We start from the raw sequence: 24,299 nt of genomic DNA, 5'->3' as shown, positions 1-24,299 counted from the left end.
CACACACACACACACACACAAACTACAACAAGGGACTGCTCAACTGGTCCAATGGCTAAGATACCATGATCACAAAGCAGAGTTGATCCTTGGTCAGGTAATTAGATTGCACGTGCAGTGAATGAGGTTTGTAGCAACCAAATAAAGAAGTAAATATATGTGTGCATGGGATTGTGTATATGTGTGATTGTGTATGTGTGTGTATATGTGTATATATGATTGCATAATAGTATATGAAGGAAACGGTGTGGAGAAAAGAGAACCCCCCTGCCCTCTTGCACTATTGTTAGGAGTATAAATGAATACTGCCACAAAGCCAAACAGTATGGAAGTTCTTTATTTTTTATTTTTTCTCATTTTGAATTTTATTATGCCTGTGCATATATCGGACTTTTCCATTAGACAAGTGCTTTCTAAACATTATTAAACCATCATTTCATTTAAGAGAATCACTTCCATATAAAAATCCAAAGATGTATAAAATTGTGCATACAATTTCCAGAGGAGCATTCTTCCAAGTACCCTCCATAAGCCTCCAGTTGAAGAACAGGAAAACTGTACTAGAATGAGAGAACCCCAAGGGTTGACTCTGTCTGATTCATTTCCTATTTCCAGTAAGTGTCTGGCAAACCTTAAAAAAGAAAACAAAGGGGAGAAATGAAGCCTTGTAGATTGAGTAAATGGGAGTAATGAACAATTAGTCAATTTAGATGCCTATTAATGCCCCTTAGATATTTTTTTCAAACATTTCCCATTTTGTCAACTATCTAAAGTATGATTTCCAAAGCCTGCAATTTTTTTTTAATTTTTATTTTTACTTTATTTTACTTTACAATACTGTATTGGTTTTGCCATACATTGACATGAATCCACCACAGGTATACATGCATTCCCAAATATGAACCGCCCTCCAACCTCCCTCCCCATAACATCTCTCTGGGTCATCACCGTGCACCAGCCCCAAGCATGCTGTATCCTGCATCGGACATAGACTGGCGATTCGATTCTTACATGATTGTAACATGTTACAATGCCATTCTCCCAAATCATCCCACCCTCTCCCTCTCCCTCTGAGTCCAAAAGTTCGCTATACACATCTGTGTCTTTTTTTTTTTTTTTTGTCTTGCATACAGGGTCGTCATTGCCCTCTTTCTAAATTCCATATATATGTGTTAGTATGCTGTATTGGTGTATTTCTTTCTGGCTTATTTCACTCTGTATAATTGGCTCCAGTTTCATCCATCTCATCAGAACTGATTCAAATGTATTCTTTTTAATGGCTGAGTAATACTCCATTGTGTATATGTACCACAGCTTTCCTATCCATTCATCTGCTGATGGACATCTAGGTTGTTTCCATGTCCTGGCTATTATAAACAGTGCTGCAATGAACATTGGGGTACATGTGTCTCTTTCAATTCTGGTTTCCTCGGTGTGTATGCCCAGCAGTGGGATTACTGGGTCATATGGCAGTTCTATTTGCAATTTTTTAAGGAGTCTCTGCACTATTTTCCATAGTGGTTGTACAGGTTTACATTCCCACCAACAGTGTAGGAGGGTTCCCTTTTCTCCACACCCTCTCCAGCATTTATTGCTTGCAGAATTTTGGATCCAGCCATTCTGACTGGTGTGAAGTGGTACCTCATTGTGGTTTTGATTTACATTTCTCTAATAATGAGTGATGTTGAGCATCTTCTTATGTGTTTGTTAGCCATCCGTATGTCTTCTTTGGAGAAATGTCTATTTAGTTCTTTGGCTCATTTTTTGATTGGGTCGTTTATTTTTCTGGAATTGAGTTGCATAAGTTGCTTGTATATTTTTGAGATTAGTTGTTTGTCAGTTGTTTCATTTGCTATTATTTTCTCCCATTCAGAAGGTGGTGTTTCCACCTTATTTATATGTTCCTTTGTTGTGAAGAAGCTTTTAATTTTAATTAGATCCCATTTGTTTGTTTTTGCTTTCATTTCCATTATTCTGGGAGGTGGATCTTGGAGGATCCTGCTGTGATTTATGTCGGAGAGTGTTTTGCCTATGTTCTCCTCTAGGAGTTTGTGCATATATATATATATACTTTTTTAAAAATTTTAAAATCTTTAATTCTTACATGTGTTCCCAAAGATGAACCCCCCTCCCACCTCCCTCCCCATAACATCTCTGTGGGTCATCCCCATGCACCAGCCCCAAGCATGCTGTATCCTGCGTCAGACATAGATTGGCAATTCAATTCTTACATGATAATATAGTTTCTGGTCTTACATTTTGACCTTTAATCCATTTTGAGTTTATTTTTGTGTGTGTGTGGTGTTAGAAAGTGATCTAGTTTCATTTTTTCCCAAGTGGTTGACCAATTTTTCCAGCACCACTTGTTAAAGAGATTGTCTTTACTACACTGTATATTCTTGTCTCCTTTGTCAAAGATAAGGTGTCCATATGTGTGTGGATTTATCTCTTGGCTTTCTATTTTGTTCCATTGATCTATATGTCTGTCTTTGTGCCAGTACCATACTGTCTTGATGACTGTGGCTTTGTAGTAGAGCCTGAAGTCAGGCAAGTTGATTCCTCCAGTTCCATTCTTATTTCTCAAGATTGCTTTGTATATTCGAGTTTTTTTTGTATTTCCGTACAAACCTTGAAATTATTTGTTCTAATTCTGTGAAAAATATGGCTAGTAGCTTGATAGGGATTGCATTGAATTTGTAAATTGCTTTGCGTAGTATAATCATTTTCACTATATTGATTCTTCCAATGCATGAACATGGTATATTTCTCCATCTATTAGTGTCCTCTTTGATTTCTTTCATCAGCGTTTTATAGTTTTCTATATATAGGTCTTTAGTTTCTTTAGGTAGATATATTCCTAAGTATTTTATTCTTTTCGTTGCAATGGTGAATGGAATTGTTTCCTTAATATCTTTTTTCCGCTTTCTCATTATTAGTGTATAGGAATGCAAGGGATTTCTGTGTGTTGATTTTATATCCTGCAATGTTATTATATTCATTGATTAGCTCTAGTAATTTTCTGGTGGAGTCTTTAGGGTTTTCTATGTAGAGGATCACGTCATCTGCAAACAGTGAAAGTTTTACTTCTTCTTTTCCAATTGGATTCCTCTTATTTCTTTTGGAAGTTCTTTAGATAACCAGGTATAAAGCTACCGTTTAACCCAACAACCCCACTATTTGGGATATATTAAGAAAAAAGGAAAAAAAAAAAAACACCTTAATGTAAAATGGATATGTATGCTAGCAAACACTGCAACACCTTTTAGAGTAGCCAGTAAAGGGAAACAACCTCAGTGTCTATCGAACAAAGAATGGATAAAGAAGTCATGGTACATATAAAGGATGGAAAATTATTCGCTCATTAAAAGGAACAAAGTTGGAGTATTTGTAGAGGTGCAAATGAATCTAGAGCCTATTACACAGAGAAATAATTAAAAAAACAGAAAGACCAATATTGCACATTAATGAATATAAGTGGAATCTAGAAAACAATTGCTGAAGAACACATTGGGAGAGTACGAAGAGATTCAGTCATAGAAACAGACTTGCGGACACAGTGTGGGAAGATGAGAATGGAATGGATTGAACAAATTGCACTGACATATGTAACATACCAAGTATGCAGTAGATAGCTAGTTCTATGGAGTGCTCCAGTGGAGTGGGTTGTGTGGCACAAGAGGAGGCCCAAGAGATAGATGGGAGGACTGCTCAAAAGGAAGGCTCAGCTATATTTACTAACAACTGATGTTTTCTTTTTTTCTTTGCTGGGCAGCAGAAAAAAAAAAAAAACAGCAAAAAAAAAAAAAAAAAAGAAAAGAAAAGAAAAAGAAATAAAGAAAGAAACTGAGCATTGTAAGTTAATTATACTTCATAATCTTAATTGTTTTGCTTCATGTGAAGAGAGAAAACCAGTCCTTGGCTAAGTTGTGCAAGTGACAGTTTAAGCATCACGGTGTGTGTCAAGTAAAATGTGTACACAAGACTGCTTTAGTATGTATAGACAAAGCCAAAAAACAAACAAACAAACAAACAAACAAAACCCCACAAGTCCAGAGCTAAGTTAGCCAGAATATATTCAGTCTCTACACTTGTGCCCTTTTGCTTCACTAATTTGTCAGTTTCTAAATGTAAAGAGGGAGTTTCTAAAAGTAAAGTAAACATATACGGTTATATGTTTTCATAAATTGATGTCACTAATTTATGAAACTGTGAATCCCTCAAGTTTTCATAAGTAATACCAGACCTTTGAATATAGAACTATGCTAAGTATGAATTAGCAAACATAGGTTGAAACTGAGATGGTGTACAATAATCTCTTGTATTGTTATTCTAGAATGTGTGCTACTGACTGGGAAAAATGCATAGCCCCGAAGTGGTGAATTATGTTTTCTTCCTCAGGCCTTTCATAATAAGAAGGGTTTAATCATGAGGAGCAACTTTTCATGTGTTGTTAGACTACTCTGAAGCAGAATAGGAGGATCCAGATTTTACAGAAGTTTTGGTACAACCATCAGGTATGGAGAGTACGAGGGTCCAGCCCCTGTTGGATCCAGGGCATCCTCAGGGGGACAACATCGGTGACTAGAAAGAGAGTTATAGATATAGAAAGAGATGAAGAGGGAATACTGCAGTAAGAAAATAGAGTGAAAGAGGCTGATATTCCTTGGTTTACACAGAAAGCCCATAAAGCCCAGACAAGGGACTTGCACTGTTCACGTAAGCTACAGGCACCCTCTTGAGTAGAAGAAGGTGTCCCACCTTGTTCACGCTCTCACGTGGGTCTTAGAAGCCCAGGAGGAGAAGTGAACTCAGAGGGCCCCTGCACTCCAGGGTGTCAGCCTGAAAACAGAGAGAAAGAAATAATGACACGGGGAGACCAAGCTTCAGTGAGTGAGGCCCAGAACTTTACTTTCCAGAGGAGCTTATATACATTGAGCTGTACATAGAAAATAATGGAAGATGCAGAGTCATACAGGGTCAGCAGTCCTGACCCTTATTAAGACCAGGCTTTCATACTGCATTCTTTCCGACATACAAAGGTCTCAGGTGATTTACATCATCCTCTGGCCAGAAGGCCTGCTAACATTTATATGTCCCTTTCTGATAATGATAGGTCAACCAGAAAACTTATGTTCTCCAAAGGTGATTTTTCTAAAGTCAGACACCAGTCTCTGAAAGCACTAGATAAGGTTACATTCCTATAGGTTAAGGGTGAAGTGAGCTATAACATGGAAAGAATTTCTGAGGGTTAAATCAAAGTCTACAACTTGTTTTTCCCACATACCACTATACTAGTTAATGTATATTCTTAAAGACATAATGGGTAAGGGATATGGAAACGTAGCAACAAGTATTGGCTCAACAATGAAACCCTCCACCAACACTATTCTAATAGCTTCTTAACTCCCCACAAGGCTCTATATTTTTAAATTATAGGCTTCATGTGCCTCTTACTGTTGGGAAGCCATAAACAATCACATGCCTAGCTTCAGGAGTCTGAACAAACCTGTCAGGCTAGCTAGAAAATCATCAGAGGGGTTTAGATTGGAACACTCTTATAATGCCTAGGAGAATTATTAACTAAAGCTCTAAGTTCTTTTCTTCAGATAAAGGTGGTCGGGGATAGCACCCTGTTAATGTTAGAGGTGTTGGTTAAAGACATGAAATAATAAAACAGACAGTTTCTTGTTCTGGGGTAGATGCTTGAGCACGTCCAGGGCATCCCTTGTGTCCTGATCTGCCTTGCCCGTCAGGTGTCTCCACATGACCTTGCCATGGGTGGGATTGATCCAGGGAGTCCCTCGAGTCCTGATTCTGCCTTGCCCATTAGGCCTCTCCCATGCTGTCTCCTGGCAGAAGAGTGTCTGAATATTATGGTTAACAAAAGAAAAACTGGACACCTCAAGTGAATAGATCGTGATATTTTCTACCGATGGGAAGATGCAAGAATCTGGGCTCCTTGAAATATTTCCTTTGATAAGCACCTTAATTAGGGCTAGTAACTGTTGTTTTTGTCTTAAGTCAGTTCTCTGGGCAACACTGCTGGCAGCTGCAGTAACTAAGGACTTGATAGTGGGAAACTATTTCATCAACAGTTGCCCCAGGTTTCACATTTATGGATGGTTGCAATGGCTTATTACTTGATGATTGCAGCATCCTTTGTTTACTGATATGGCTGGTAAATTTATTGGTTCACAGTGTGCTCTATTCTCTACCAACTGAGAAAAAGTTGCAATCTCTACAAAGATTCTTATACTCTCACAGAAGGTGACTATGTGCTTCTATCTCAACAGGACATACAGAGTATGGACTAGCACTTCAGTTAAGTTCAGTCGCTCAGTCATGTCCGACTCTTTGTGGCCCCATGAATCACAGCACGGCAGGCCTCACTGTCCACCACCAACTGCCGGAGTTCACTCAGACTCACGTCCATCGAGTCAGTGATGCCATCCAGCCATCTCATCCTCTGTCATCCCCTTCTCCTCCTGCCCACAATCCCTCCCATCATCAGAGTCTTTTCCAATGAGTCAACACTTCGCGTGAGGTGGCCAAAGTATTGCAGTTTCAGCTTTAGCATCATTCCAGTTTCAGCTTTAGCATCATTCCTTCCAAAGAAATCCCAGGGCTGATATCCTTCAGAATGGACTGGTTGGATCTCCTTGCAGTCCAAGGGACTCTCAAGAGTCTTCTCCAACACCACAGTTCAAAAGCATCAGTTCTTCAGCACTCAGCCTTCTTCACAGTCCTACTCTCACATCCATACATGACCACTTGAAAAACCATAGCCTTGACTAGACAGACATTAGTCGGCAAAGTAATCTCTGCTTTTGAATATACTATCTAGGTTGGTCAAAACTTTTTATTCCAAGGAGTAAGTGCCGTTTAATTTCATGTGTGGCAATCCCCATCTTCAGTGATTTTGGAGCCCAGAAAAATAAAATCTGACACTGTTTCCACTATAATTTAGTCCATACCTAAAGTGCTGTGAAAATACCTAATATAGGTTTAGCACAAATCCCAAAGGGACAGGAAACGGAAAGCAAAATATAAATTTGAAGAACACTACCAGGAAGACTTGGATCAAGGAAGGGTAAAATAGACTTATATAAGTAAATTTAAAATTATGTGCCTACAGTGATATAGTCAAATAGGCATATATATGCATACTGTGTAAATATTTATCTCTATTCATATACACACACCCATATATTTCAATAAGTACCTGAACTTCTCTGCAATATTCTCAAAAAAAAAAAGAGTCTTTACATGTACCTGAATTTATATACCTCCTAAAAATATATATACTGCTGCCTGTAGACAGTAGAATTATGTACCTAAACTGTCGACATATACATATGCATGTATAGATGTTGCAGTATATAGATATATACATATATGTATATTTAAAATTATGTGCCTACCATGGTATGTTCAAATAGGCATATATATGTATACTGTGTAAATATTTATCTCTACTCATAAACACACGCACATAAGCAGGGTGACAATATACATACTTGACGTACTCCTTTTCCTATTTGGAACTAGTCTGTTGCTCTATATCCAGTACTAACTTTTGCTTTCTGACCTGCATATGTGTACTTACATCTCTTTCAGAATCTTCCATTGTTTATTTGATCCACACAGTTAAAGGCTTTGGCATAGTCAATAAAGCAGAAATAGATGTTTTGTTTTGTTTTGTTTTTCTGGAACTCTCTTCCTTTCTCCACGATCCAGCAGATGTTGACAATTTGATCTCTGGTTCATCTGCCTTTTCTAAACCAGCTTGAACATCTGGAAATTCATGGTTTACGTATTGTTGAAGCCTAGCTTGGATAATTTTGAGCATTACTTTACTAGTGTATCAGATGAATGAAATTGTGCAATAATTTGAACATTTTTTGGCATTGTGTTTCTTTAGGATTGCAATGAAATCTGAGCTTTTCCAGTCCTGTGGCCGCTGCTGAGTTTCCCATACTTGGTGGCATATTTAGTGCAGCAATTTCACAGCATCATCTTTCATGACTTGAAATAGCTCTACTGGAATTCCATCACTTCCACTAGCTTTGTTAGTAGTGATACTTTCCAATGCCCACGTTGACTTCACATTCCAGGATGTCTGGTCCTAGGTGAGTGATCCTATCATCATGATTATCTGGGTCGTGAAGCTCTTCTTTGTACACTTCTCTTGTGTATCCTTGCCACCTCTTCTTATATCTTCTGCTTCGATTTGGTCCATACCATTTATGTCCTTTATCGAGCCCATCTTTGCTTGAAATGTTCCCTTGGTATCACTACTTTTCTTGAAGAGATTCCTTCTCTTTCCCATTCTGTTGTTTTCCTCTATGTCTTTGCATTGACCACTGAGAAAGGCTTTGTAATCCTTTCTTTGTTTGGAACTCTACATCATATACTTATATCTTTCCTTTTCTGCTTTGCTTTCTGATTCTCTTCCTTTCACAGCTATTTGTAAGGCCTCCTTAGATAGCTATTTTGCTTTTTTGCATTTCTCTTCTGTGGGGACTGTCTTGATCCTTGTCTCCTGTACAATGTCACAAACCTCCGTCCATAGTTAATCAGGAACGCTGTCTATCAAATCTAGTCCCTTAAGTCTATTTCTCATTCGACTATATAATCATAAGGCATTTGATTTAGGTCTTACATGAATGGTCTAGTGGTTTTCCCTACTTTCTTAAATTTAAGTGAATTTGACAAAAAAAGAGTTCATGATATGAGCCAGTCAGCTACTATTCATGTTTTTGCTGAGTGTACAGATCTTCTCCATCTTTAGGTGGAAAGAATAGAATCAATCTGATTTCGGTGTTCACCATCAAGTCAGGTCCATTTGTAGTCTTTTCTTGTGTTGTTGGAAGAGGGTGTTTGCTATGAGCAGCGCATTCTCTTGGCAAAACTCTGTTAGTGTTTGGCATGCTTCTTTCCATATTCCAAGGCCAAACTTGTGTGTTACTCTGTTTCTTCAATTCCTACGTTTGCATTCCAATCCCCTATAATGAAAATGATATATTTTGGGGGTTTTAGTTCTAAAAGGTCTTGTAGGTCTTCATAGAACTGTTCGACTACATCTTCTTCAGGGCTACTAGTTCGGTCATAGACTTGGATTACTGTGATATTGAATGGATTTCCTTGGAAATGAACCGAGATCATTCTGTCGTTTTTTAGATTACATTCAAGAACTGCATTTTGGACTCTGTTGTTGACCATGATGGCTATTCCATTTCTTCTAAGGGAATCCTGACCATAGTAGTAGATATAATGGTCATCTGAGTTAAATTCACCCATTCCAGTCCATTTTAGTTCACTGATTCCTAGGACATTGACGTGCACTTTTGCTATCTCCTGTTTGAACCCTTCCAATTTGCCTCATGGACCTGACATTCCCGGATCATGTGCAATATTGCTCTTTACAGCATTGGATCTCACTTCTATCACCAGTGACATCCACAACTGGGTATTGTTTTTGCTTTGACTTCATCTCTTCTTTCTTTCTAGTGTTATTTCTCCACTGATCTCCAGTAGCATATTGGGAACCTACAAACACGGGGAGTTCCCCTTTCAGTATCCGATCATTCTGCCTTTTCATACTGTTCATGGGCTCTTCAAGGCAAGAATACTGAAGTAGTTTGCCATTCCCTTTTCAGTGGACCACATGACCTCCATCATGACCACCCATCCCGGTTGGTCCCACATGGCATGGCTTAGTTGCACTGAAATAGACATGGCTGTGGTCCGTGTGATCAGATTGGCGAGTTGTTTGTGATTATGGTTTCAGTGTGTCTGCCCTCTGATACCTTCTCACAACACCTATCATCTTACTTGGGTTTCTCTTACCTTGAACTTGGAGTATCTCTTCACGGGTGCCCCAGCAAAGCACAGCCGCTGCTCCTTACCTTGGACTAGGGTTATCTCCTCACAGCTTCCCCTGCTGACCTTGACCGTGTAGTAGCTCCCTCGGCCCTCCTGCACCGATGCAGCTACCATTCTTTAGACTTAATTATTTCTCTGTCTCAGGTATTCTACTGTTGGCTCCACCAGGGTGTTGTTAATCTCCGTTAATGCATTGATTATTACTGCTTGAATCTTCTTTATTTCTTCTAGATCCATGGTAAACATGTTTATTTCTTCTCATTCCAGGCCTCCAGTGTATTTACCATCAACATTACATAGCTTTCAAGATTTTGGTTATGTTTACTGTCATTACCCTGAATTCTTTTTCAAGAAGACTTTCTATCTAGTCTTCTTTTGTTTGTTTTTGTGGGTTTTTATCAGTTATCTTCACCAGCTGCATGTTTCTCTCCCATTTCATTCTGTCTCGATTGCTGTGGTTTGGGTCCCTTTTCTGCAGGCTGGAGGGTTATGGCTCCACTTTGTTGTGGAAACTGTCCTTTGCGGGTGGGATGGATCCCGGGACTTGTCAAGGTTTAATGCTTTGTGGAATTTGTGTCTGTGCAGTGGCAGGCAGATCTGTACCTCTTCTCTCTGAAGTGCAATGAATTGTCCATGGATTGTGCTTTGGGGTGTTTGTGGGTTTGCTATGGCTTCATGCACCCGCTTTAATAACATTCACAGTTGTGTTTCTCTTTTGCTGGAGAATAGCTATGGGTTCTTTTGTACTGAATGCTGGCTCGAGTGTTGAGATGGCTTTCCGTGTAGACATGGAAACTCTGGGTTGTGTGTGTGTCCTTTAATGTTCTGAGGTAGGGAATTCAATATTGATCTAAAGTTCTGGAATCGATGTCTTGACCTCTGGGTTTCTTTCCCCAGGTTACAGTAGCATCAAAAAGCCACATGCACACAATACAGAAGATGAATCCCCAGGTTAATGGTGACAAAACTCTCCTCATCCTAAAAGAAGCAAAGGGATTCACAGAGTTCCAGTGAGCAGAGAAAAGGGAGGAGGGAGAAAGAGGTGTCTAGGAGGAGATAGGAGAGAGCAATCAATTCAGGAAACACATCCATAAGTGAAATCAGATCGTAAAGATTTTGTTCCTAAGGTTGCAACATTGATGACAATTTCTCGAAAGCAAAAGGTAAGAACCAAAAATAAAATTGTCAGACTCATTTAGAGTAAAAAAAAAAGGAAACGGAGGTGAAATTCATTCTTATATATAAAAGAAGTGTCTAAAAAATAGCTGTATTTTTGGAAAGGTAACAATAGTTAACAGAAATAACAATTTAGGATATAATAAAGGATTAACATTGCTAAAATTTTAAGAAATCATATAGAAATAGATCTCAGAATTTCAAAGAAATTTTATGCTTTTTAATGACACTACTGTATCAGAGAGTCCCGTCCTGAAGTGTGTACTTGTTGTCAAAGGCTACTTTTGTCCCTCAATTCAACAGTCTCAGCATTACTTGCAGACTTATTCAGTTGAACCTGCCACTTCTGTTTTGGTGTATGCCTCTTTATTCATATTCCCTTCTTTTATTTGAAAGCCTCTCCATTTCTGCTTTTCAACATGATACGAGGGTACGATAGCCTCTTATTGGACGTGCTCACTGTTTTGGCAGTTAGATGGAGCACTGAAAACAAATAACCCAGGGATATGTAGGGGTGCTTGAGGTGGATTGATCACATTGGGCTTGCCACTGACAAATGTGACATGTTGTTCCTGGGTCCACCCTGCTCAGCCTCCCACTGATACATGAGGGCACTGTCCCAAGTGGGCCCATTGTTTCACACACTTCTCAGCAAATCAGAAACTTAGGTGCTCTGCAGGGGCTCTGACTACGTTCGGCTCTCTGTGCTCTTCCCTAGTCCAAAATCTCAGCTGACTGGTTGGAGGGCAAGACCAAGTCCCAGGTGTGCTGTGCCTCTTATGCAGCTTGGTCACTTATGCAGTCCTCAGCCACTAAGTTTGCTGTCTGTGCAAGAGCACACATTCTCAAATGCTCCTTGTGTCTCCTCAGGGTAACTGACCCCAGGCTGGCCTTGTGAACTGTCCATGAACCCAGGAATTCATCATTAGCAACTGTTAACCAACTTAGAGTAGGGGGTGTCTCTGGGACCAAAATACCAGTGACCTATTTCCTTCTGCCTCTGGCTGTTTTACACATTCCTGTCTCCCTCCGTGGAAGAAAGGGTCTTAATTAGAAGCCTGCTCGGTCTCCTTTGGTATTTTCGAGCGCACAGTCTTCTGCTCTGTGACTGTGCCTTGGTTCAATATATGGCCTTAGAGCCTTCTCGCAGGAAATGTCCTTTCTAAAATGTCTCTCTAGTATTCCCATTGTTTGTGTTTCTATGTCACCTTAGGTTCATCAGAGTGTCCTCAGGGCACTGAAGCCTGGTTCTAACCATAGCATTGTTGGAGATTACGAGTGAAATGACATAAAAGACAAGAGACACATAAGAGACAGACACCACTCTGGCCAGAGGAAAAATAATAACTGTGCAAGCAAGCAGGCTTGTGGTTTTCTTTAATATAGCCCCCCTGAGCGGAATTCCAGACAGTATGACCAAGCCTTTTCAGTATAGCGCATGTGCATAAATGTTATCGTACAGCAAAAGGGAATGAAATTTCTGCTTACTGCAGTCTGTCCAGAGCCTTCCTCCTTCTTATCAAAAGAAGGGAATGTTCCCTCATTTGCAAGGGACCATTAAACTCAAGGCTGTGTCCAGACTCCTTGGCAGAACACCTTGTTTGCAAGTATGTTCAGCCCACGCAGAGAGCCCCGCCTGCGGGCACATCTCCACTTTCCCTATAATGACTGCATTAACCCTTCATAGCTTGTTTGATACATCACAGGCCTCCCTCCCGGGCTGCAATGTATGATACTGGACGGAGCATCTGAACTACTTCTCGGCTAGTAATTGCGTTTATTGGCATAACCTGTGTTTCTGTTCTTTTTCCCCTTGTTCTGTTTCTTCCCCCACTGACAATTATGAGAGGGTGTTTCTTATTTTGTGTAAATGCCTCCTCTTTTACGACTCCCTCTCCAACACGGGTGTCGATGCCTAAAATCTTTTCTACCCTCATGTCTCTTATTTTTTACTATCTCGTTTTGAAGAGACTTGTTTTCCTTTCTCGGTTTCTAGGGCTTATCAATATTGTTCACAAATTGATTTCTGGTGCTGTCGATCCTTTGATGGATTTGTGTGCGAGAAAGTGGAGAGTGCCTCCTATTCCTCTAACATGAGACCCCCACCACAACCCTGGGAGATCCATTTAATTAACTGAAATCTTGTTATTGTGCAGTCACAACAGCATTTCTGACTCTTTTTGAATACTTCGGGTGCAATACACAAGGCCTATCTCTCTCACTATCATTCAGGGTCTGCCTGAGATCATGTTCATTGAATGGGTGAAGCTATATAGCCATTTCCTTCTCTCTCACCCATGTCTCCTCTTGATTTGTTTGTTTGCTAAGAATGAGGGTCTTTTCTAATGAGTCAGTTCTTTGCTCAGGTGGTCAAAGCTTTGGGGAAAGTTTTGAGTCAAAGCTCAGGTGCTCAACTTCAACATCAGTGATTCTAATGCCTCTTAAGTGTTGAATTCCTTCATGTTTGACTGACTTGATCTTCTTGCAGTTCAATAGACTCACACAAGTCATCCCCAGCAGAGCAGTTTGGTGTTCTCATGTCTGTACATGTCTACTGGAAAGACCACAAATGTGACTCTATGTGACTCTATTGGTCAAGCCATGTCTTCACTTTTTAACTTGCTCTCTAAATTTGTGAGAGTTTTTCTTCCAGGAACCAATTGGCTTATAATTTTACAGCCACCATCACAATGGTGAATGGTGAGCCACAAAATTTGGCAGTGAATTTAGAGCCACAAAAGAGGAAATCTATCACCGTTTCTGCCATTTCCACTTCCATTTCCCATGAAGTGCTGGGACCAGATGCCATGATCTTATTTGTGTAATACTGAGAATCCAAATGTACTGTTTGCCCTATGTTTTCCTATCAACATTGATGATTATTGTATTCCTGTACCTTAGTTTTCCCTCAATGTTTTGAATAACAAATCATTTTCTAAGAGTATTATAAGATAACAGTTACTCATTATATATAATACTGCTGGTTTTAAGGCTCCTGCTGGAGCACTCGTGCTATGCTTCTGTGGAAACTGTGTAAAATGTTGACAAAATACACAGCCTATAATATATTTCTCCATTAATATAATATTTTGAGCCTGTTCCTGTTATCTAGTTAGATTTTCTCTAACATGGCAACTACAAAAATACAGAGGAGGACAAGGAACAAGAGATAGGATGTTGAGGGGAGAAGGAAGCTGAACCTCTGTGGCATGAAGTGAGAGAAATTTTGATCATCAATGATTTCTATTGAAATATTTGGTACTGGAAGTTTAAACAAATGAAAGAACATTTTACATACTGAATGATGGAGAAGTGATTTTGATGTACACATCCTACAATTTCAGTGTTCAGCTAGCCAGAAGAGCCTGACTACGATCTATGCACAATGCACTGGGCATTTTTTTCACCCATTAAGTGGGTAGCTGCTATCCCAAATCCAGCTAGGTGACATTGTGCATGTGGTTCCAACATGTTCCTGTGTTACTACAGACTTGAATGAATAAAATTGTATTCAACGTGAGAAGAGCGACAGTTTTCCTTTAACAATATAGCTAAGTAAGTGCGAGTTGCAATTTTATGGACCCAAGGTGTCCTCAAAAGTCAGAACCCATATTTTATTACAGAAAGAATACTGGAAGATGAGCTAGACTAAAGGAGAGCCTTTCAGAAACAGGATCTGAATTATTCAGCCAGAACGTTATTAAGTAATGATGAGGATCCCCCCAAAAATCATTTAATATCTTGGGAGCAAGCAAGAGTTTGGCCACCTAAATAAAGTTGCCTAAAATTATATTTGACATATATACATATATACACACATGTGTGTATAAAAAAAACGTACAATAGTTTTTGTGTGTGTGTGTGTGTGTGTTTTTTTTTTTTCCTGTTAGGTATAACAGCAATGGAAAAAATTCAAACTCAAATGTAGAATGATTCAAAAGTCTACTCAGTTGTTGAACATATGTAAGTGGAAATATTTTAAAATATGTTTTCTTGGCTGCATGTAAAGTGTGAGGACTCTTTATATCACTCCCGTCCCTGCTTTTAATAAATATCTACCAAATTTAAAATGTTTGTCCAGTTTTAATGGCAAAAACAGACGTATAGAAATATACATGTCATACACACACACACACACACACATACACACACATGTATGTACAAACAAATATATAAAATAGACAAATATGTTCCCAGAACATTAAATATTGATCTCAAGCTTAGATCTCAGAGTTATTTCCAACTTCATGCTCCATCTCAACAGGAAATAGCCAAAGTCGTTACTGACTCAAACACTCCAATACCTGGGAAACTTTAAAAAGAAATCGAACCTGCAACTGAGATTTTCAGTCACATTTATGATCAAGCTCTAAGTCCATCACTTTATTTCCTTTCTTGTTCTAAGCAGCCCCTTCTTAAGATTGAAAAATATGAAAACCAAGAGAGAGATTTAGGAGATTAGAGATCTCCTCTTCTTTCAAGGGTAGGTTTTGTTTGTTTGTTTGTTTGTTTAGTATAAATGTATTTAATTTATTGGAGGTTAATTACTTTACAATATTTTATTGGTTTTGCCATACATTAACATGAATCCGCCACAGGTATACACAGGTCCCCATCCTGAACCCTCCTCCTCCGTCCCTCCCCATACCATCCCTCTGGGTCGTCCCAGTGCACGAGCCCAAAGCATCCAGTATCATGCATTGAACCTGGACTGATTTGTATCATATATGATATTATACAAGTTTCAATGCCATTCACTCAAATTACCCCACCTTCTCCCTCTCCCAGAGTCCAAAAGACTGTTTTATACCTCTGTATCTCTTTTGCTATTTCACATACAGGGTTATCATTACCGTCTCTCTAAATTCCATGTATATGCATTAGCATACTGTCAGTTAGTATACTGTTAGAAACCCACCGTCAGTTGATTGAGTTTTTGCACAGAAGCGAGTAGACCCAAGTTTGCCTGGATAAAAGTACTGAATATTAAGAATGTGTGTATAGAAGGGTGATAAATCACTTTTATTTCAAAAACAGATTTATTGATGTGATCTTTCTGTGTAAAAGTTAAGAATGAGGATTTTCAGGCTTCATGGTTTTGGTTGCTATTTCTGCAAGCAGTCTGTATTTTAAGTTGTTGCTGAAGTACACACCGGTTGAAGAGTACTCTTCAATTGCTAAATCAGTGACTTAGTGATGTCACAGCTTTCTGACTTTGATAAGCACTGTGATGGTCTAGAGAGTTTCTCTCTGTAGGCTAGCCAAGTGGCATTGGAAATTGCAGTGTGTAAAATCAGACAAATAAGAGAAGTATCTGAAGAAAATTTCTCTGAGATGGTACATATTTCTTCAGAAATTCAAGATGGGCCTCCTAAGGATGAATCAACTGGTTCAGGAACGTCCATTATATCTTCTTTGTATGATTATACACTTACTGGGGACTCGGTTTTGAGGTCTGTGATGGAAACATATGCTTTTCAGGCTTTGTCTGAAGGACTTGTGATAAAAAGGCCACACTACACATTCTGTCTCTGAAACACATGAGCTGAATTATTTTCTTTCACTCAAATTTCCACAAAAACTTTGGAGTGGAAGTGATCAGTTTGAATCTATTTGGCGGGATGAGAGTAGCGCTTGTATAGTGATCAACGAAGAACTCTTTAAGAAAGAAGTCTTGGAAAGAAAAAGGACCTTCAGAATATTTGAAATAAAGTGTATGAAAAGTTTACTTTGACCTCTTAACTTGATGGGTTTAGTAAAAAGTGACAAACTTTTCAAAGTTCTGCTTCACTACCTGGCTTTCTGGAAGAAGAAAACAATGTCTATCTTTAGAGGAAGGTATTCCAAAACCTTCACTTATTGGCAAAATGTAAGATTAAATTATGTGACCCAGAAAGCATGTTCACATATGTAGCTAAAATGGAATTTAAAATTTAGATAGAATTTTGTCAAGGGTTTTTGCATCTATGTTCATCAGTGATATTGGCATGTAGTTTTCTTTTTTGTGGCATCTTTGTCAGGTTTTGGTATTAGGGTGATGGTGGCCACATAGAATGAGTTTGGAAGTTTCTCTTCCTCTGCAACTTCCTGGAAGAGTTTGAGTAGGATAGGTTTTAGCTCTTCTCTAAATTTTTGGTAGCATTCAGCTGTGAAGCCATATGGACTTGGGCTTTTGTTTGCTGGAAGATTTCTGATTAAAGTTTCAATTTCTCTGCTTGTGATGGGTCTGTTAAGATTTTGGGCCTGCTGAATTTCAGCTATAATTTATGTAAAGGTAGGGCAAGTTCAACATAACAGGAAATCCAAATGTGACAGTAACCTGTAATTCCTCAAAATCCTCTCAATTGTGTTAAAATCATAAGCAGGGGATGATTTAATATAGTTTTAATTTTCTCAGGGCCTATGACCCTAGTTCCTATGATTAGGCCCAGATCAACCTGATTGTTGACAAAGCTGAGTCTTTTCTCTTGATGCCTTGTAACCACGGGCTGCCAGAATGTTTAAAAAATCTCTGAGATTTCTGAACAACTTCCTCTGTCTCAGCACAGAGAAAAATGTCATTTACATATTGTAACACCACCACTTCAGAGCTATTAAAGCTTTGTGGATCCTGTGACAAACTTTGTCCAAATAAAAGAAGACTGTCACTAAATACCGGGGGCAAACTGCCCAGGATAACTGAGAAGATTCCAAGGCAAATATAAATTGACTTTCCTCCACCAAAGGCACCGAATAGAAGCCATCTTTCAAATCAATTACTGATAAATATTTGGTTTGTTCAGGAATTTCGGACAATAGAGTATAAGTATTACAGCACAAGGTGTAAGGAAACTATAGCCTCATTTATTAGTCATAAATCTTGCACTAGGCTCTACTTATCAATTGACTTCTTTATACCCAAAATAGAAATGTTGCATGGGCTGTTAAAGAGAATTCATAGCCCCTGCTCCTTTAAGTTTTTGATGATAGGTTTTAACCCTACCTTAAACTCAGGTTTCAGTAGATACTGCTTCTTATGTAGAAATAAGTGCAAGTCTTTGAGATTGACACCTACAGCAATAGCATAGTGTGCTCAACAAGAGATTTTTCATCAGCCTATATTCTAGGACTTACATTTTGTTCAACTAAAGGGAGAGAAAGGGAGAGCTTCATATTCATGAAAACAGAGGCATGGCCCTTGCTCAGTATATCCCTCCTGAAAATAGGTGTGGGAGATTCTGACATGATCTGAAACTCATGTAAAAATAGAACAGATTCCCAGTTACAAGGTAAAGAATAACTGAAATGATACCTTTTGCCTCATCCAGACAGTCCCATTATGGAAGCAGATCAGGAAGAAAGGGGCCCAGGGGCTTCAGTAAGCACAGAGTAAGTTGTCTCTGTATTTAAAAGGAAATCAGTGGTATGACCCACCCCACACAATTTTTAATACCCAGGGTTCCTCGGGTGTAATTAGGATGGGAGCTTGTGTGGGGACCCCCAGGCACCTTCAGTCCTGATTGTCTTGAGTCTGACCTACAACCCTGTGGACAATCTCTCTTCCAGTGTGGTCCTTTGCAGACTGGACATGGAGCTGAGGCAGCTTAGATGCCTGAAGGTAATCCCGTTTGTGGTGTCCCTCCTTTCCACAGCAATATTAAACCCATCCCTTTTCATCTGGATCCCTCTGGGCCTTTTTCTAGAGCTCTTGAAGAATGTTTTTCATAGCCATTGTGAAGGCTTCCACCTTTTCCTTTGTCTTTTTCTACCTTTCTTTATTTTCCTCATATTCCCTGACATAAAAGACTGTATGAGACAGTTGTAACAAAGTATCTAAAGACTGATTTGGTCCATAGACCTGTTTGAATAGCTTTCAGCGAATATTGGAGCTGACTGAGATAGAAATCTATCCTTTAAGATCACTTTTCCCTGTTTCTTATAGAACCGGTTTAACTGTAAAACAGTATTATACTTAGGAGGCTTACCAACTGGCCACCGTTCACCATCCTCCAATGGACACCATGGCCACACAGTATCACATAGGAAGACTAGGTGTGTCTTCTTTAAGTCCTGGGGACCAAATCTATCCCAGTTTTTCAAAGGAGTGAGTCTGGAATTTTTAGCTTCCATCTGTAAGAGAGAGAAAAAGTGACCAGTGCCATCTTTCTACTGGAGATGTCCTTCCCTGCTTGAGATGGGGCTGTAGACAGATTTTAGTCCAAAGCTTTTCTTTCCTGGTCGGACATAATCTGTCCTTACTGACACAGGCACTGTACACGTCCCTCCCGGTTCTACCACCTAGACAGTGTGGGAATGTACCATGTGTAGACTGATGCCATCCCTACCTGACATCCAGCTCTTCATTAAAACCACACTTGCTCTGATGCCACCAAGGTTGGAATCAGAGAAACCATCCGGAATACCATCCAAGCTAAGACTGCTGGGGGAAATATTCATCGCCTGAGTGCCTGTGCACAGCCCTGAGTATGTTCCTAATCACGATAAGATCGATATGAACATAAAGCTGAGATGCTCCTTCCAAGCATCACCACACCAGTAAAAGAATCACCCTGGGTCCACTAAGAGCAACATTACCAAAGGGGTGGGGGATTGCAGTAGCTATCTGAGTAAACTTTCACCTCAGAGATGCTCTTGGAGCTAGACCTCCATCTAGCTTTCGAACTTTCGATTCCTAACGAGGCTGGGCACTTTCCTGATTACTGATCCAAGTTTTGGACCTAAGCCATAGTACACAGTAACAGTGTAGATCACAAGTCCCTTGAAAGTCAATGATCTGAGAGATTAGGTTAGTACTTGCTATTCCCAAGGTGTTATGAAATGGTCAAAGAGATCAAAAAGTTTGACTGAAAAAGGAGAGTTCAGTCCACACACTATACCCATTTCTGGTCGGTTCCTGAAGGAGACCCTGGGTGCCTCTTGGCATTGGCATGTCGGTATAAACCCCTGACAGGTTTCTGCCGTAAGTTGTATGAGATCACTGTGGAACCATAGAGCAGGGCTCCTCACTTGCTTCTCGTAGGATGTTTCATTCATTCACACAAGCACACCATAGAATTAGAAGAGTATACAAAAGTGTTTGCTAGGAAAACAAAGGACTAGAGCTCCAAGCATCCTTACCTTGCCCTGAAGGAACCCAGACAAGCCCCCAAGATGAAAGGTTGTTGCTGAATGAAAAGATGCTGGGACTCTTGGCTTCTGGAGGAGAAGAATTCAGTCTGGAGTCAGAGACAAGGCTTGATATATCAGAGCTTTTTTGTAATAAAGTTTTATTAAACTATAAAGGAGATAGAGAAAGCTCTGACATAGACATCTGAAGGGGGCAGAAAGAGTATTCTTCTGCTAGTCTTCAGCTAGTGTTATGCCGAAGTTGCAAAATCTCCCAATGACCACCAGCGAGCTGATATGTGATGCAAAAGCAAGAGAGTTTTATAACCAAGCTCGACATGGGGCTCCCACCGATACCGACACAGTGGCTATAGGGAGGAGCCCCGGGTTTTGGATTGCATTGCTTATATAGGGGAGTATACATGGAAAAAAGGATTTTTCGGTAGGGGAACATCTGATTAGTTACTTTCTTTCGAAGGGTTGTGTGTTGGTTCTCGATTGGCCCCTATTGTCAAGGTAAACCAAAAGTTCCTGAGCATTAAGTCAGGGGATTTTGGTCTGGAGTCCGATTGGCTCGTGGGCAGTGGGGTGAAGTCAGGGGATTTCCAAAGGCTCTTGAATTTCCAAAGGCTCTTTTCCTGGAACCTTAAAAATTGGAGTTTTTCTGTTAACAAAATGGAGTCGCTTAGATTCTTCATTGGTAGTTATATAGTCACTAGCAGTCTGTTAATGAAGGAAAGGAATGTCTTAAAAGTCTGAATGGCACCAGGCCCCTTACCCATAAGATGTATTTTGGGATAATCTTGGCACCAGATGATTCATCCTGGGCCATAAAATGATTAATTTGAATCTTTTAGAAGGACAGATTACTGTATAAATAGTTACATTTACATAGATTAGAGAAACAATATCTGAGTATTTCATACTGGTTTATCAAGTAAGTTCTGAGCTATTAGGCAGGACTGACTTGAGGACAGAGTTTGGGGTAAATGCATAGTATATTAGCATAGCTTAAGACAAACATTACCATAAGAAAAATACATTGGTTACCTCAAGGTTTAAGAATCCCTAACTTCAGGTTGAAAGTTTGTTTTTGAATCAGGATGCTGGGAATCTTGGCCCCTGGATTAGAATAATTCAATCCGGGGCCAGAGACAAGGCTTGATCACGCAGAGCTTTAGTGTAATAAAGTTTTATTAAAGAATAAAGGAGATAGAGAAAGCTTTTGACATAGGCATCAGAAGGGAGCAGAAAGTGTACCCCTTCTGCTAGTCTTCAGCTGGATGTTATATAGTCACTAGCAGTCTGTTAACGAAAGAAAGGAATGTCTTAAAACTCAGAATGACACTAGACCCCTGACCCATAAGATGCATTTTGGGATAATCTTGGCACCAAATGGTTCATCCTGGGCCATGCAATTATTAACTTGAATCTTGAAGAAGGGCAGATCACCATGTAAATAGTTTCATTTACATATACTAGAGGAACAATATCTGAGTATAATATAATGATTTGTCAAGTAGGTTCTGAGCCAAAAGGTGGAACCGACTTGAAGACAGAGTTTGCGGTGAATGCATAGTACATTAGCATAGCTTAAGATAAATATTTCCATAAGAAAAAGGCATTGGTTATCTCTAGGTTTGAGAATAGTTAACTTCAGATGAAACCAGGTGTCATGGCAATACAGAATTTTAAGAGAAGCCTCCTTTTAAATTTGTATAGAGAAGGCAAAAATATTGCTAGTTTGTTTCCTCCTGCCATTTAAGAGAGACAAAAATGACACTTGCAGGCTATTTCCTCTGTTTGGAGATGCCCGGCCTTCCTGACTGTTACCCTCTCATTCCCCCCTTTTGTTCTAGGGGAATTATGTTGCCTAGGGAAAAGGGGCATCATTCTCATTCCGTAACTGCTTCCGAGCTGAGAAGGGGCGTTGTCCCTAAATTGGTGAGGCAACATATTCTTCTAATCCTCATATTGAGGATATTTGATTTGCTGCTGCTGCTAAGTTGCATCAATCGTGTCTGACTCTGTGCGACCCCATCGACGGAAGCCCACCAGGCTCTTCTCCCTGGGATTCTCCAGGCAAGAACACTGGAGTGGGTTGCCATTTCCTTCTGAAATGCATGGAAGTGAAAAGTGAAAGTGAAGTCGCTCAGTCGCATCCGACTCTTAGTGACCCCATGGACTGTACTAGGGGCCCCAAATAGTAGTTGGGGGCAGCTGCAGCAGTAGCAGGAGTTTGAGCAACCATTTGTAACTTTAAAGCTTTCAGGTAACTAGAAACAAATTTAGTTACAGAGTTACAGATGTAAGGCACCATAGTCATTAAAACAAATTAAAAACAAAATTGAAAATCACATTATGTCCATAGTTAAAGTGCAAAGTATTGCACCAGTCCAGGGTTGGCAAATGTCATCAGATGAAGAAGAGACATGACATGTGATTGTTGTCAAAGGTATTTACAGACTTGGAGAAAGTCTTTTTCTTGAAGTGGAGATGTCCACCACAGGAAGCCTTCCACTGATGAAGAGGGGAGTGCTCCAGAGACCCAGCAGTTAGACCGATTGTGAAATGTAGCATAGAAGTGAGCCCAGGACAGGAAGGTATTGTCTTGAGGATCAAATGGCAGACTCAGGATATTTGGAGTCAGCAGAAGTAAGCTCACATAGGTTATCAGGCCCGCCTGAACAGTACAAAGTCAGAGTATAGAATGTAAAGATATAAAAATAAGTCACTTAGCTTTGGTCAGGGTGCCACCTCTTAACTCGAGTGTGATGTACCCACGAATCAATTTATGGCACTTTGACACCTGTGGGAAAAGAAAGAAAAACCTGGTAAAGGGCCTTCCCAGAGGGGCTTGAGGGATGCGCCCCCAGATCCCAAAGTTTTTTGAGGACCTCAGTTCTTGGCTCAAATAGAGGATTGTTTGACTCAGAGGCAGGGTCAGGAGTCATCTCCCAGAGTTCTGTTAAAGCCTGTTGAAAAGCTGAGAGCTGAGTTACATAACAAGTTAATTTCAAGGCTTCAGGGTCTCTAAAAATGTCTCTGTGTAAGAAAGGCCTTCCATAAGTACATTCAAAGGGGGACAGCCCCTCTGTTTTGGGGGCAGTTTGAGCCCTCATTAAAGCTATGGGTAGGACTTTAATCCAATTGTCCTGTGTCTTTTGAGTTAATTTGTGTAGATGTCTTTTGATAATGTCATTAGTTTTTCCAACCTTTTCTGAGGATTGGGGTCTCCTGGAACAGTGTAAGTGATATTTTATTCTTAGAGCTTTAGATACCTGCTGAGTTATAGCAACTTTAAAGGCAGAACAATTATCATTCCGCTGCAGCCCAAACCTGGGGATAATTTCATGGATTAATATCTTTATAACCTCCTTCGCTGGTTCTCTATGACAGGAAAAAGCCTCAATCCATCCAGTAAAAGTATCTACCCAAACTTGTAAGCAAGAATATTCATTAGCTTTTGGCATATGAGTGAAATCAATTTCCCAGTCCTCTCCAGGATACTTCCCACTTGATTATAATCTAGATTTTTCTAGCTTTTCAGTCTTTGGGTTATTTTTCTGACAAATCTCATGCCTTTTGATATTCTTTTTAAGTTTATATTACATTTTTAGCTTCGAACAAATGAGAAGCCTTTTGGTAAGTACTCTCTGTAACCAAATGAAAACTCTGATGTAAACCTTTAAGAATTTTCCATTGAGCATTTTCAGGAATCATTAACCCTTGGATGTAGCCATCTTTTATCAGTAATCTGTGCCCCCCTTTTTTCATATCTTTTAAATTTTTTCTCAGTGTATTGTGGTTTTCCCTGTTCCACAGGACCTGTCCACATCAAAGGTGTCTGCAGTGAAGGGGTTTCGTAAAGGGCTTCTTTTATGGCTTGAGAGTCAGCCAGCTGATTACCTTTGGCTACTTTCCTCCCATCCCTGGTGTGCTGTTTGCAATGTATAGGAGCTATCTTTTTCGGACAATATATAGCAGTTAAAGGTCTCTCGATCTCTCTGAAATGTTTCATAGGTTTTCCTGTTGCTGTATATATAATATATATTGTAGCATGAGCATGTAAAGTCAAATAGGCATACTTAGAATCTGTGTAGATATTTACCTGCTGCCCTTTGCTTAACTCT

At 39.7% G+C, this 24,299-nt stretch overlaps 1 long non-coding RNA gene and 1 pseudogene across 1 annotated transcript; both read right to left on the bottom strand.

The window, feature by feature from the left end:
- LOC132659073 (testis-specific Y-encoded protein 1-like) overlaps nucleotides 1-24,299 on the bottom strand; it is a 598,357-nt pseudogene that overhangs the window by 132,292 nt on the left and 441,766 nt on the right.
- On the bottom strand, nucleotides 380-19,476 carry LOC132659076 (uncharacterized). The gene is made up of 3 exons (XR_009599042.1): nucleotides 19,386-19,476; nucleotides 19,026-19,170; nucleotides 380-631 (listed from the first exon to the last, which is right to left on the bottom strand). It is a non-coding gene; the product is annotated as an uncharacterized LOC132659076 (long non-coding RNA).

This window comes from Ovis aries, chromosome Y, assembly GCF_016772045.2.
Source record: "Ovis aries strain OAR_USU_Benz2616 breed Rambouillet chromosome Y, ARS-UI_Ramb_v3.0, whole genome shotgun sequence".
Lineage (NCBI taxonomy): Eukaryota > Metazoa > Chordata > Mammalia > Artiodactyla > Bovidae > Ovis > Ovis aries.
The sequence above is the reverse complement of the archived record's forward strand: the minus strand, read 5'-3'. Positions and strand labels throughout refer to the sequence as shown.